Source organism: Heteronotia binoei, chromosome 3 (assembly GCF_032191835.1).
Source record: "Heteronotia binoei isolate CCM8104 ecotype False Entrance Well chromosome 3, APGP_CSIRO_Hbin_v1, whole genome shotgun sequence".
Lineage (NCBI taxonomy): Eukaryota > Metazoa > Chordata > Lepidosauria > Squamata > Gekkonidae > Heteronotia > Heteronotia binoei.
The window spans coordinates 61,589,366-61,600,904 of record NC_083225.1 but is presented as its reverse complement, the minus strand read 5'-3'; positions in this window follow the sequence as shown (position 1 = coordinate 61,600,904).

Genomic DNA, 11,539 nt, shown 5'->3' with positions numbered 1-11,539 from the left:
CCCTTTCTTTTTTTGCCTTGCAGGTGCCTACATGTCCTTGTGCATTTACCTACACTGGCATCCCCAACTCCCATTTGTGATCCTCCAAGCAGGTAAGTCAAGGACACCTAGCTTTGCCACTTTTTGTGTCTGGCCCTCCTTGTTCCCACTCTGCCAGCCAATGGGGTTGCTTCTGCCTCTGGCATTTCTTGACCTCAGGGCCACTTCTGTTCTTCAGCAGACTTACCTTAGCTTTAACTTTCTTGCTTCACACCAACTAGCCTCCACCCTTTTTAATTGTGGATCAACAGAACTGGGGCCCAGCCAGCATCAATTTTTTGTTACTTCTGGCCTGGTCTGAATTATAGTATACATTTTGTATATGCATATGATTTGATATACATAGATCAGGGTGGCCAAACTTGCTTAACGTAAGACCCACATAGATCCTGAATAGAGCAGGGGGTTGGACTAGATGATCCTTCCAACTCTATGATTCTTTGATTGTATTCTAATAAGTGTCAGATGTTTGAGGACTGCAAGACATGAACAAACATTACGCACATCTTTATTAAAATGTTTAATACTTTATTTGCCCAGAAAGATAAAATACATATGTATGCATTTTATAACATGGCTATGCTTTTTAAAAAACAAAAACAAAAGCTGAGAAAAACAATCCCCATACAACCAGGATAAGAAAAGGTTAGGGAATTATTTTTGGTACCAGTGGGAGAAGTAAACACACAAGTATCATATAAATCACAGACCACTGTTTGCATCATTGTGCATCTCTCTTTACCTTGACACCAACGTTAATAAATACAGCTCCTATAAGAGCTATGAAACTAAGGGAACCCTGCACTGCCCTCTTTAATTCAGTCCCTCCTTCCAGTGGCTCCCTCAGCTCTTGTGCTCTCTTTCCCCACTCTAGGTCTCTGGATGAGCTCTGTAGTGTAGTGGAGAAGAACCTGCAAGTCTGCCAATTTCTCCCTCCTTTCCCACTTCACACATGGCAGAAACAGTTGCCTATGGTCAGTGCTCAGAGGCTGACTGACATCCTGATGCTAAGCATTCTTACTTGAGTGTAAGCCTACATAAAGTTCCTCTTTATGTAGGCTTACACTCAGGGAGCTGTGTGAAAGAGCCATATGTGGCTCCCTAGCCACAGTTTGGCCACCCCAGATATATAGTCAACATGGCACTATCTGTGGATACTTAAATCTGTGGATTGGGGTCATGAAGATGGAAAACAGATTTCGGTAACCAGGGTTAGTAAACCTTCTAACCAGGGGTGACAAGAATCTTTCTTCAGTGGTTCCTTATTGTAGTTGGCCCAGTAGTATTCAAACTTGTGGTAGAAAGGTTGTAACTGCTGGGTCTCCATGGAGAATCACTCTACCCAGGCCTCAGATTCAGTGGGAACTCATAGGAGCACAGCTCCTGAACTTTTCTGAGAGTTCCACCTCCTCCTTCTGAGAGTTCCACCTCCTTGTCCATTGAATAGTATGTGCAGCTGCATAGCAATCCCTGGATGAGCTCCACCACCTATTTTTCTACAAAATGGCCTCTGGCTCTACCCATATGCATCGAAACATTCTACACGTAATACTCTTGTTATATAGCTTGGTTTCTGTTAAATAAATGTGTTGTTCTAGCCTTCACTTGTCCAGCTGAATATATAGAAAAAGGGGAACTAAACTGATCTAAAAATATATATCCCACATTGTTATAACAGCGTCTGAACAAGAAACTTGTGGGGCATGCAATGTATGCATTACCAACACTTAAATTTGTTACCCATTCTCATTGTTATGAGTAGTTGTTGATTCAAAGATATAGAGACACTACTATGAAGAAGAGGCAGTTCTAGAAAGGATTTTGGCAACTTCAGAAAACCCTGGAATGTTTCAATATAACATAAAAACATAGCACAGCCTGGACCCCAGAATACAGCTGCCTCACATTTTAATTTTACTCAGTCTCCTCCTTTAATCACTACATCTTTAAGTTTTGTTATCTGCCACAAAAAGATGGGGGGATGGAGCAAGACTAATCAGGACAGTGGCCCGGCCCAACCATCTGATGACTTGCTAATACACAACTAGCACAACTCACCCAGGCCTGGCTCCTTCTATTGTTCAACAGCAGCCACTCCATGACAGCCAGTGTGGATGTAGTGGTTAGAGTGTCATGTTAGGATGTGAGAAACCCAATCTTGAATCCTTGGTTTGCCATGGAAGCTCACTTGGTAACTTTGGGCTAGTGATACATTTTCACCAGGGTTGTCATGAGGATAAAATGGAGAAGAAAATGACTTAAGCTGCTTGTTGTAAAAGGTGGGGTGTAAATGAATCAAATAAGGTCTGAAGATGGGGGCCAGATAAAAGGCAGGTGGTGGGTGGGAAGAAAAGAACAAAGCAAAGAAAGTTGATGGTATGGGGGATGTCAAAAGGAAAGAGGAAATGGTGCAGGGAAGATGACAGGTCCATCAATGGCTACTAGGCATTTACAGGAGCAGGGAGCCCAATGACTGAATACCAGTGTTGGGAAGTGGCATGAGGGTATGGCCTGGGTCTCAGTGCCCTGTTTGTTGATCCTCCATGACATCTGGCTGGCTGTTGTGTGAAAAAGTGTAATGGACTAGATGGACAATTGGTCTGATCCAGCAGGGCTCTTCTTATATTCTTAATCCAGGTATGTACTAGCCACTGGAACCACAGAAAATTGGTACATGTAATGAATGTAACAAACTGTTAAACAACTTTTCTTCATTAACCCTCAAAAGTTTGGAGACTAATAGTTTAAATCTGGTTATATTTAAATGGCTTTTTAAAAAGCCAGTTCAATATTAAACAGTCATCTCTCCTCTGTGGCTCCTTTTTGTGTGTAAATAGAAATACTTAGCAAAATGAAATATTTCATTTGAGGCTTTTAATAACCATAAAGATGATAACCACATATGCTACAATGTAATGTGGCAGTAAGCACACAGCTCTTGTTTGTTAGTGACTGCATCATCACCAGAGAATTTTTAAAATATAAATTTAGGGTTAATTTACTGTGATAGTCTATAAAGCTAAGCAAAACTCTGTATTGGTCTGAATCTCAATATATATAGTTACACACACACACACACACACACAAAAACCCCTTTATTTGCTCAGTGATGTAACTTATATGATTCTAAGTGCATCTTGTTTCAGGGCATTCAAAACAATATTGTACAAGAGGTTTCTGCAATAAAATGGTCTTTTTTGTTGCAAGATTTTAATGAAGACAATATGAGCAATTTAACTACCATAAGTAATAGTATTGTTGTTGCTGACATGTCATCACTAACAAAGAGTAAATTAGCAAAGAATAAATAGACACAAAATATGGCGCTTCTATGAATCCATGTGTAATTTGACTACTAAATTGGCTTCTTTTGAAGATTCATTTTAAATGTCCTCTTGGCAAGCAAAGGGCAAGAAAGAGCCCATCAATATAGTAAAGAATCTATTGGTTTAGGATTCAGCCTTTTCAATTATCCTCATCAGGACATCAGTAAAACTAGACAGAGTGGAACGGTCAAATGAGACTGGTGTAAACTCTAAAGAGAAGAGGAGAAAGACCTTAGCCCTGTCTTACCCCTTCAGGCGATCCCATCTCTGTATTACTTACATGCTTTTAGTGCAGTTTAAAGTGTCACCATCTCCCCAAAATAGTGGAGGAAATAGGTAGGGAGCCCTAATAGAATGCAACACACTAATGCGACAATGATAGATAGATAGATAGATAGATAGATAGATAGATAGATAGATAGATAGATAGATAGATAGATAGATAGATAGATAGATAGATAGACGGACAGACAGACAAGGAGGTAGTTTCCTTTGCAGTTTAACGGGTGGTTGGGAGTTGGGTTTAGAGGATATGCATCAAAGAGTTCACATCCTCTGAGACGAAGAGCTGTCCTACATGAAGGCTAGCTATCTGCTTCTTGACTTTTAATTGACTTGTAAAAAGCAGTTTTGAAGAAGCTGGTATGGCTGATGCTGCTGAAGGTGGGTTAAACCTCCATCCATGCTGTCTTCCCAATTGGAAATGCTCCCATCGATTTCCGACAGAAAAAAAAAGATACCTGTGTGTCCATGGGTGATATCCCACCCCTGCACTTACCTGGCAGTGACAGTTGCAGGGAAGCTCTTCTACTTATCCAGTCTGAGAGTGTGGGATGCCAGCAACAGGGAGAATAATGGTTGGGGCAGGGCCTCTGAACTCAGGAGACATATATGATGCAGCATGGCAGCCACCAACAGAATGTGGCCTTCTCAGGCCTGACCAACTTCCCCAGCATTAATAAATTTAATGACATAAATAATAAATAAAACAGGCTCATGAAGATTCCTGGGGGGTAGACCCAAGAGGAAAGAACCCACAAGACCACCATTGGAACCTGATCCGGTGGCCAGAGATTGTAGAGGCTGGGGGTTGTCCTTCGCTCAGAGAGGCCTTTTAAGAACAAGCCTAAAGGGATGCAGAGCAAGGTCCCTTCTTCCCTCACTTTGGTGATGCTCTTGAAGGAGCAGCACAGCTAAAAGGGGAGCCCCTAGAGGTTACCACAGTCCTGGAGGACCAGAAAGCGAACACTGTATTATGCCTACCAATTTCAGCCCCTGGGATTTAAAACAGCCTGGTGGATGAGGTGGAAAAGAATTTATGATCATCAGAATGACATGGGAAGAAATTAAAGACACCTTCCCCAGCACATTGGCCCCCCATCCGTAGAGCCCCATACAGCTCAGTTATCATTATTATTGTCTCTTCAGATGCAATCATAGATGCTCAGGACTCTGTAGTTTAGCCCCTGATTATCCTTTCTCTTCATTATCCTTTAAACTGCAAAGGATAGCCCTTTTTACAGCTAAGTGAATGCTATTGCGGCTCAGAAACTGAAATTTGGGAGGGGAAGGGAGTGTCGAGAGTCACCTCCTCTGTATCCTTCTTGCCATGCTTTTTGTACTATTACCATTTTGCCTGGGTGCATTCCTGCTGAGCTCATCTCTTTGCATGCTTATCTTGGGAATGTATTAGTCAAGCTATTTCCACCGGCCTCTCCAAGGTCAGACGCTAGGAAAGCATAGATTAGACACCTGGACTCTTAAACTTGGGGTGGGAAGGGATCCCGCAAAAGCCCCCGTTTCCCACTCTGCTTTTGCCACATTTGGACTTGAAAATGTAATGGTTGGGGTGAGGGGTTAAAAGGAGAGTACCTGGGCTAAGACATCAGTCTTAGCAAAGATGGTGTACTGCCTTATGATGCTTATGGAATAAATTGCTGAACTATTGGACTGTGTTATTCCTTGACTCAAGGTCTTGACAAGGAGGTGTTAAAAGTATTGGAGAAAAGCAATTTTTATTTAACTCTGCAGGACTGCAATACAGCTAAAATTAATATTTCCCTCCCTCCCTCCCTCCCTCCCTCCTTCCTTCCTTCCTTCCTTCCTTCCTTCCTTCCTTCCTTCCTTCCTTCCTTCCTTCCTTCCTTCCTTCCTTCCTTCCTTCCTTCCTTCCTTCCTTCCTTCCTTCCTTTCCTTCTTCTCATAATGCTAATTTTAAAATTACAAACTTTCCTGTGTTTTATCTTAACTTATTGAGTTGATCCACTACACTTATTCAAAATCTGCAAATTTACAAGAATGACATGTGCTTTTGAAATATGACCTTCTGCCTGAACAAATTATAGTGACTTCTCAAGTAAATGAGATCATTTCTGGCAAGAAAAAGAAGGTAATTGCTAAATACTGTGCTGGATTTAGTTTACCTCTCCTGCCTTTTCCCTATGATCATTCCTTAGGGTCCTGTTATCTTATGATAGCTACATACTTCCTGAGTTTACTAGCTCCATAAATTATGTCTTTGTTTTTAGCACCTGTCCTATGTCTAAATCTTGATTCTCATAAGCCAACAGTATATTGGTTATTGCCTTAAATATCTCAGTGGGAAAGATAGCCCATGGGGCAACTAGCTAACTTCACAAATCCAGCTTTCACATGCTATCAAAAACATTTTTAAAAAGGCTTTGTAGCCATGGCAGGCTTGTCATATAGAACACACACCTTATGCCTGCATTTTAAAGAAGGAATGAGACTGTTCCCTCTGCACAGCTCCAAATCGCTGTTTCACTGCACCTTGGATTCAGTTCATCTTCATTCATCTTCTGGCAAGGAAAGAGAACATTGGAATGTTGATGCACATAATCTCTGTTGATATTGGTTTATTGGTTTTAAGGTTTTAACTGTTTTAAATATTTGCCTATATATTTAAAAGTGCTTAATTTTATGTTGACCAATTTTTGGAAGCTGCCCTGAGCCACTTGTGGGAAGGGCGGGATATAAATCCTAAATAAATAAAATATAGCTATAGCATTTATGCACCTTACTGCAGTACAATGCACAATTTAAAACAATTTTTTAAATCCATCTTGCTTTGTGATTTTGCTTCATACCCTAATGTATAAAACACTTCCAAAGAAGGGGGAGGGGCATTTTTCCTTTCTCCCTGATCCCAGAACCTAGTCGAATTCTTTGCTTCCTTCCTTCCTGTTTAAATTCATTTATCATTACCTTCATGCAAATTCCAGAAATACAAACCTGGAAGAATTGTGGATACCAGCAGGGCATCTGTGAGAAAAAGCCCCAATTATTCAGAAAATTTCATCAGCAAAGAAATCTCTGCTTTAAAGCGATCACCACTCGAAAGCTTGTGTGAGTCAAGACGTGGGTCTACATAACTGCCACAGTTATTTTACTAGTCCTTCATTCTCTAACCCTCTTAACAGTTTGAAACTTATTGTTTTACACTCCCAAGAAATAGTGGAGTATTAGAAACTCACACTCCAGACACTAGGAAAAACTTATTTACACAGAACTTTTGGCAGTGGCATTCTTTTTATTTCTACTGACACACCAGTGCATACATCAGCAACATCTTTTATAACAGACTGTTGCGTTTTCTCTGTTTGCCCATGCCCTTTGTCAGTGATCCAGTATTCTTCCTTATCAATTCAGGTAAATGCCACAGCTTAATCAGAACACTGACAATCCTGTTGACTTTGCATAGTAGTAACTCTCCATGCATTCGGGCCATCTTTTCCAGCCATCCTACATGAGAAATTCCAGGTGCTGTTCAAATCTTCAGCTTAGAATGCACAACTTTATTACTAAATGATGAGCCCTATCCCTGATGATGAAATGCTTGGTAAAGGCTTTTTATCATATTTCATTGGGAAATGTGGAACACTTTCTTTTACGTATGGAAATGCCCAGCAACTAGCTAAAAACTCACCAAGCTGACTTCTAAATGCAGTGTTAGATGATATGGCTGATATGGAGTAAACAGAGCGTTATCTTGTCATCTAGACACTATACCTTTAAATCCCCTGATATATCAGATAATGCAGGTCTAATTCTCATCTACAAGACATTTCATCCCCTTACATCACCTACCGCTTAGCACACATGAATCTTTCTCATTGCAGTAGATGAAGGAGGGAAGATAACCAATTAAGAATATAATTTGTCAGAGAAATTGGATATAAATCTATATGTGTCTGATGGCTTCTAAACATTAATATTTTTTTTCTAGCTGGAACAATTAGAAATCCATCTAATTCAGTTTACCGAATAATTCCCTGCCAATATAGAGATAAGGGCTTTGCAAATGACCCCAGAAATGTCATAGTCCAGTATTCAAGATGCAAAGTGGCAATGTTATAACAAACTGTTGTTCTCTACTTATGAATGAATAATTCATGGAATGTACTTAGCGAGAGGAAAAAGAGAGAGAAAAGAGGTAAAAGTACTAACAGCTGTCTGAAAGTTCCTGGAAGCACATGTACAATTTTTGAACCACATCTTTGTTTTTGCCAACTATATTATTCTTAATTGATGGAGTGACAGAATCAGATTTTAACTGCAACATCATTTTTAGAGACAGTATAAAAGTATGTACAAGTTGTTCCTTAGAGGTCCGTGATGGAAATAAGAATGCGGTGACCCAGGAAGCAGCAGAGGCGACATATTACTTGCCATCTCTAACATGCAAACAGTGAACAGCTTGTAAGGAAATTACTAAGGCAATACAGAAGTAAAATAACAAGCTCCGACCATGACTCATCCTTTCACTGTGTTTGCAGCTCAGGCCAGGAGGGAGCCCAGGAAGATGGCTGGTGCTGTCAGCCAGCCATGTGGCATTTCCAGCTGGCGCGAGGCTGCTTGCTCCAGTGGGCACCCTGGGCTGGAGCCACATAGACTGAGTCAGCCGAGGATGGGTGGGAGCAGCAAAGGGTGGGCTTGTGATGCATGAGCTGTTTCCCAGCCTCCCAGGCTGTTTAAAGCACCACAGTGAGGCAAGCAACCTTGCGGGGGTTTTTTCTCCGGCTTTTCCACCATTCCACCTGTGTTTCTGTACATTAAAATGTTATGTATTTTCATCACAGTTGAGGTATTTTAGGCATTGGGATGGATCTGTTTTGGGGGGCTGATCTGCACACCTACCTCCCCTATTTGGGGACTCCCTTAAGGGGTCTTGGGGTGGAGCCACCAACCAGCATGACCAGCTCAAGGACTCAACCAGCTCTTACCCCAGGGGACAAGGGAATCATGCAGTGGCCTGTGTTCAAGTGGTACTCACTGGATTGTCAGTCCACAGGCTTCCCACAGCATGCATGCTGCAGGGATGGGTCCATTGGGTGGCAGGTGGGTCATCTGATGTTGGACCCATTCCCATACTGCACTAATGTTCCTTTGCTTATATTCAATAAACATTATGTCAAATTTCTTTCTCCCAAAGTTGTTGTGTTTTTTTTCTGCAGGCTGACTCCACTAACAGGCCATGGGTTTGCAATCACAGGCAATAGAAAAGTCTCCTTTAGTTTCTGTTTGATACAACAAGGCTGTGATCCTCATGCACAGCAATGGTCAGCATGCATACTTGTGGACACATATCTGTTACTGACTAGAAGATGGGGATGTGGTGTAATGAAGATAAAAAAGCATGCCTGAAATCCCTTTCTTCCTAGGTGATTGATAACTATCTGTTTCACAATGTGCATGAGATTTAGGAACACCATTGTGCATCTATAGCACTCTTTTGTGCACATGAATCTAATTTAGAAAGATGGTCCATGAGTGAAAGATGGATTTAATGTGCAGATAAACTCCACTGGAATGAAATTTGGCTTTGAAAAAAACTTGAACTTGTAGAAATATTTATGAAAACTAAAACGGAGATTTCTTTGATAGAACTTAGCCCTATAAAATTCATTATCAGCTTGTTAAGGTCACTACTTTGTACCTAGTTCTTCCCCCTAGATTCCAGAAATAAAAAGCATGCATTAAGACTTCTGTAGAAATAGGTAATACTGGAGCATATATATTTTAAAGTTTACAAGCCAACTGAATTTAGGATTGTTTGAATACCACACACACACACACACACAATTTTCATTTCTGTAAACAGTGAGGTGAACATACGGATTTATTTTATTTATATAATTAGGTTTAGAGTTTTCCTATCACAAAAGGATTAGTGTCTGGTACCAGCATTTTAAAATTGTATAAAAATTGCTAAAACACTATGAGGGAAATTCTGAGCAGCTCTACTAACCTCCTGAGAGCCAATGTAGTATAACGGCAGTCTCTAATTTGGAGAACAAGATTTGATTTCCTATATCTCCACAGCCTGCTCAGTGACCTAGGGTCAGTCGCAGTTCTCTCAGCCCCACCTACCACATAAGATGCCTGTTGTGAAGAGAGGAAGGGGAAATGATTGAAATCTGCTTTGAGACTCTTTAGGGTAAAAAAAAAGCTGAGTGTAAATGCCAGCTCTTCTTTACTCCCCTCCCATTTTCTTAACTTTGTGTCCAGATAAGAAAACCAAATTTACCAGACAGGATTTGCTGAGTCTTTGTTAAATAAAATGAGTTCTAAAGTCAGGAGGAACAAGCACTGATACTTATTGTTCATTAATGTAGTAGGTTTTCAAACTTTCTGCCTGCTAGAAACTCTTACACATCTACCTGTCAGCTGAGGAACTCTTTGTTTCTAACTTCTAGAGTCAGTTCATGCAGGGACTTGGCAAGTGCACACTTCACGGATGCCTCTGAAGGGGACTGGGATAAAGCCCAAGATCATGAGGAAAGTGACACTAGGACAATGTATGAGTAAGGTGTCCAAATGTGACCTTCTGTTTGTCAACAACTTACTTCCACGACCTCTTGCATACATAGAAGCATAGAGAAATCTGTAGATCCTGTGAACTGCAGCCCTGCATGAAGTCTTGCACTGATATGTGAAGAGATTCAAACCATTACATTTAATTTATATATCAGTATATCTAATTCCCAACATGGCCAAAGCTGTTAATACTTAAATCCAGAAACAGAGCCATAAACACATGATTCTACAAACTTGAAAAAGCCTCAGCTTTGCAGGAAAATCTGAAAATATTTTATGTATTGATAAAAATTACTATTTCTGAAATAAAAGCCCTCCCCCTAATTCTACTGAACAACTGAGAGCTAAACAATGAAAAGAACAGAGTGAGAGAAAGACACAGAGACAAAGGAAATACTTCATTGGCAATTTGCTGCAACAAACGTGCAACAATTTTGCAATTAACAAACCAGAGTTCATAATAAAAACCTCATTTGTTTTAATATGTATTTAATTTTATCCTGAAATTGAAACTGTCTGAAACCACTATGAACATGTTTATTCCGGGGCATTTCAGGTTAAATGTTAATTGCTCCCATATTTATGAGAAACTGCAATAAAATGTTCAGCTTCTTACCATAACTTTCATAAAGGTAATGACAATTTATTTTGTCAATAAGCTAAATATTTTACTCCATGAAGGTTAATCTATAGCAATAAAGCATCCTGCCATGACCCTACAAGGACTAATAAACCTTTTGTGGAATAAAAGTTGCTGGATCAGAGCCCAATTGTCAGATGCCTGAAGTTGGCAGAGATATATATTCTGAGAGAGAAGAAAGCAACAATATGTATAAAAAATAAGTTTTACAAACTAAGCCCAAAATATACATCAGTACAAAATATAGTAGTAGATGTACTATGGTATTAATCAGAGTGCACAGAATATGGACAGATAAGTTAATGCAAGTTTCAATTAGTATAATGTTATGTGATTATTAATCAACAATAGCAGACGTTTAATAAGCATAGCAAGATCAGTCTTATGAATAATCATTTAAAGAGTTACAATCATACTGTGTTGTGAGCTAATCATTCCCAGAACCACAGGGATCAAACCCAGAACATTAAATTTAGAAAAGAATCTGAATTTAGTGTGTCCTCTTGGAATTATTTTGTTGGAGTATGCCATTGGCATTATTATGCTACAGAATGAAGAAACTGAAATGCTCTCAGCTTGTTCATGAATTAAACCATTTTAAAGGAGTGTTACCATTTTTAGTTAGTGTCCAATCAAAAATTTGCAGACAGATTGTCCTACATAAATGAGAGAAATGACCACAAATATTGCATCAGCA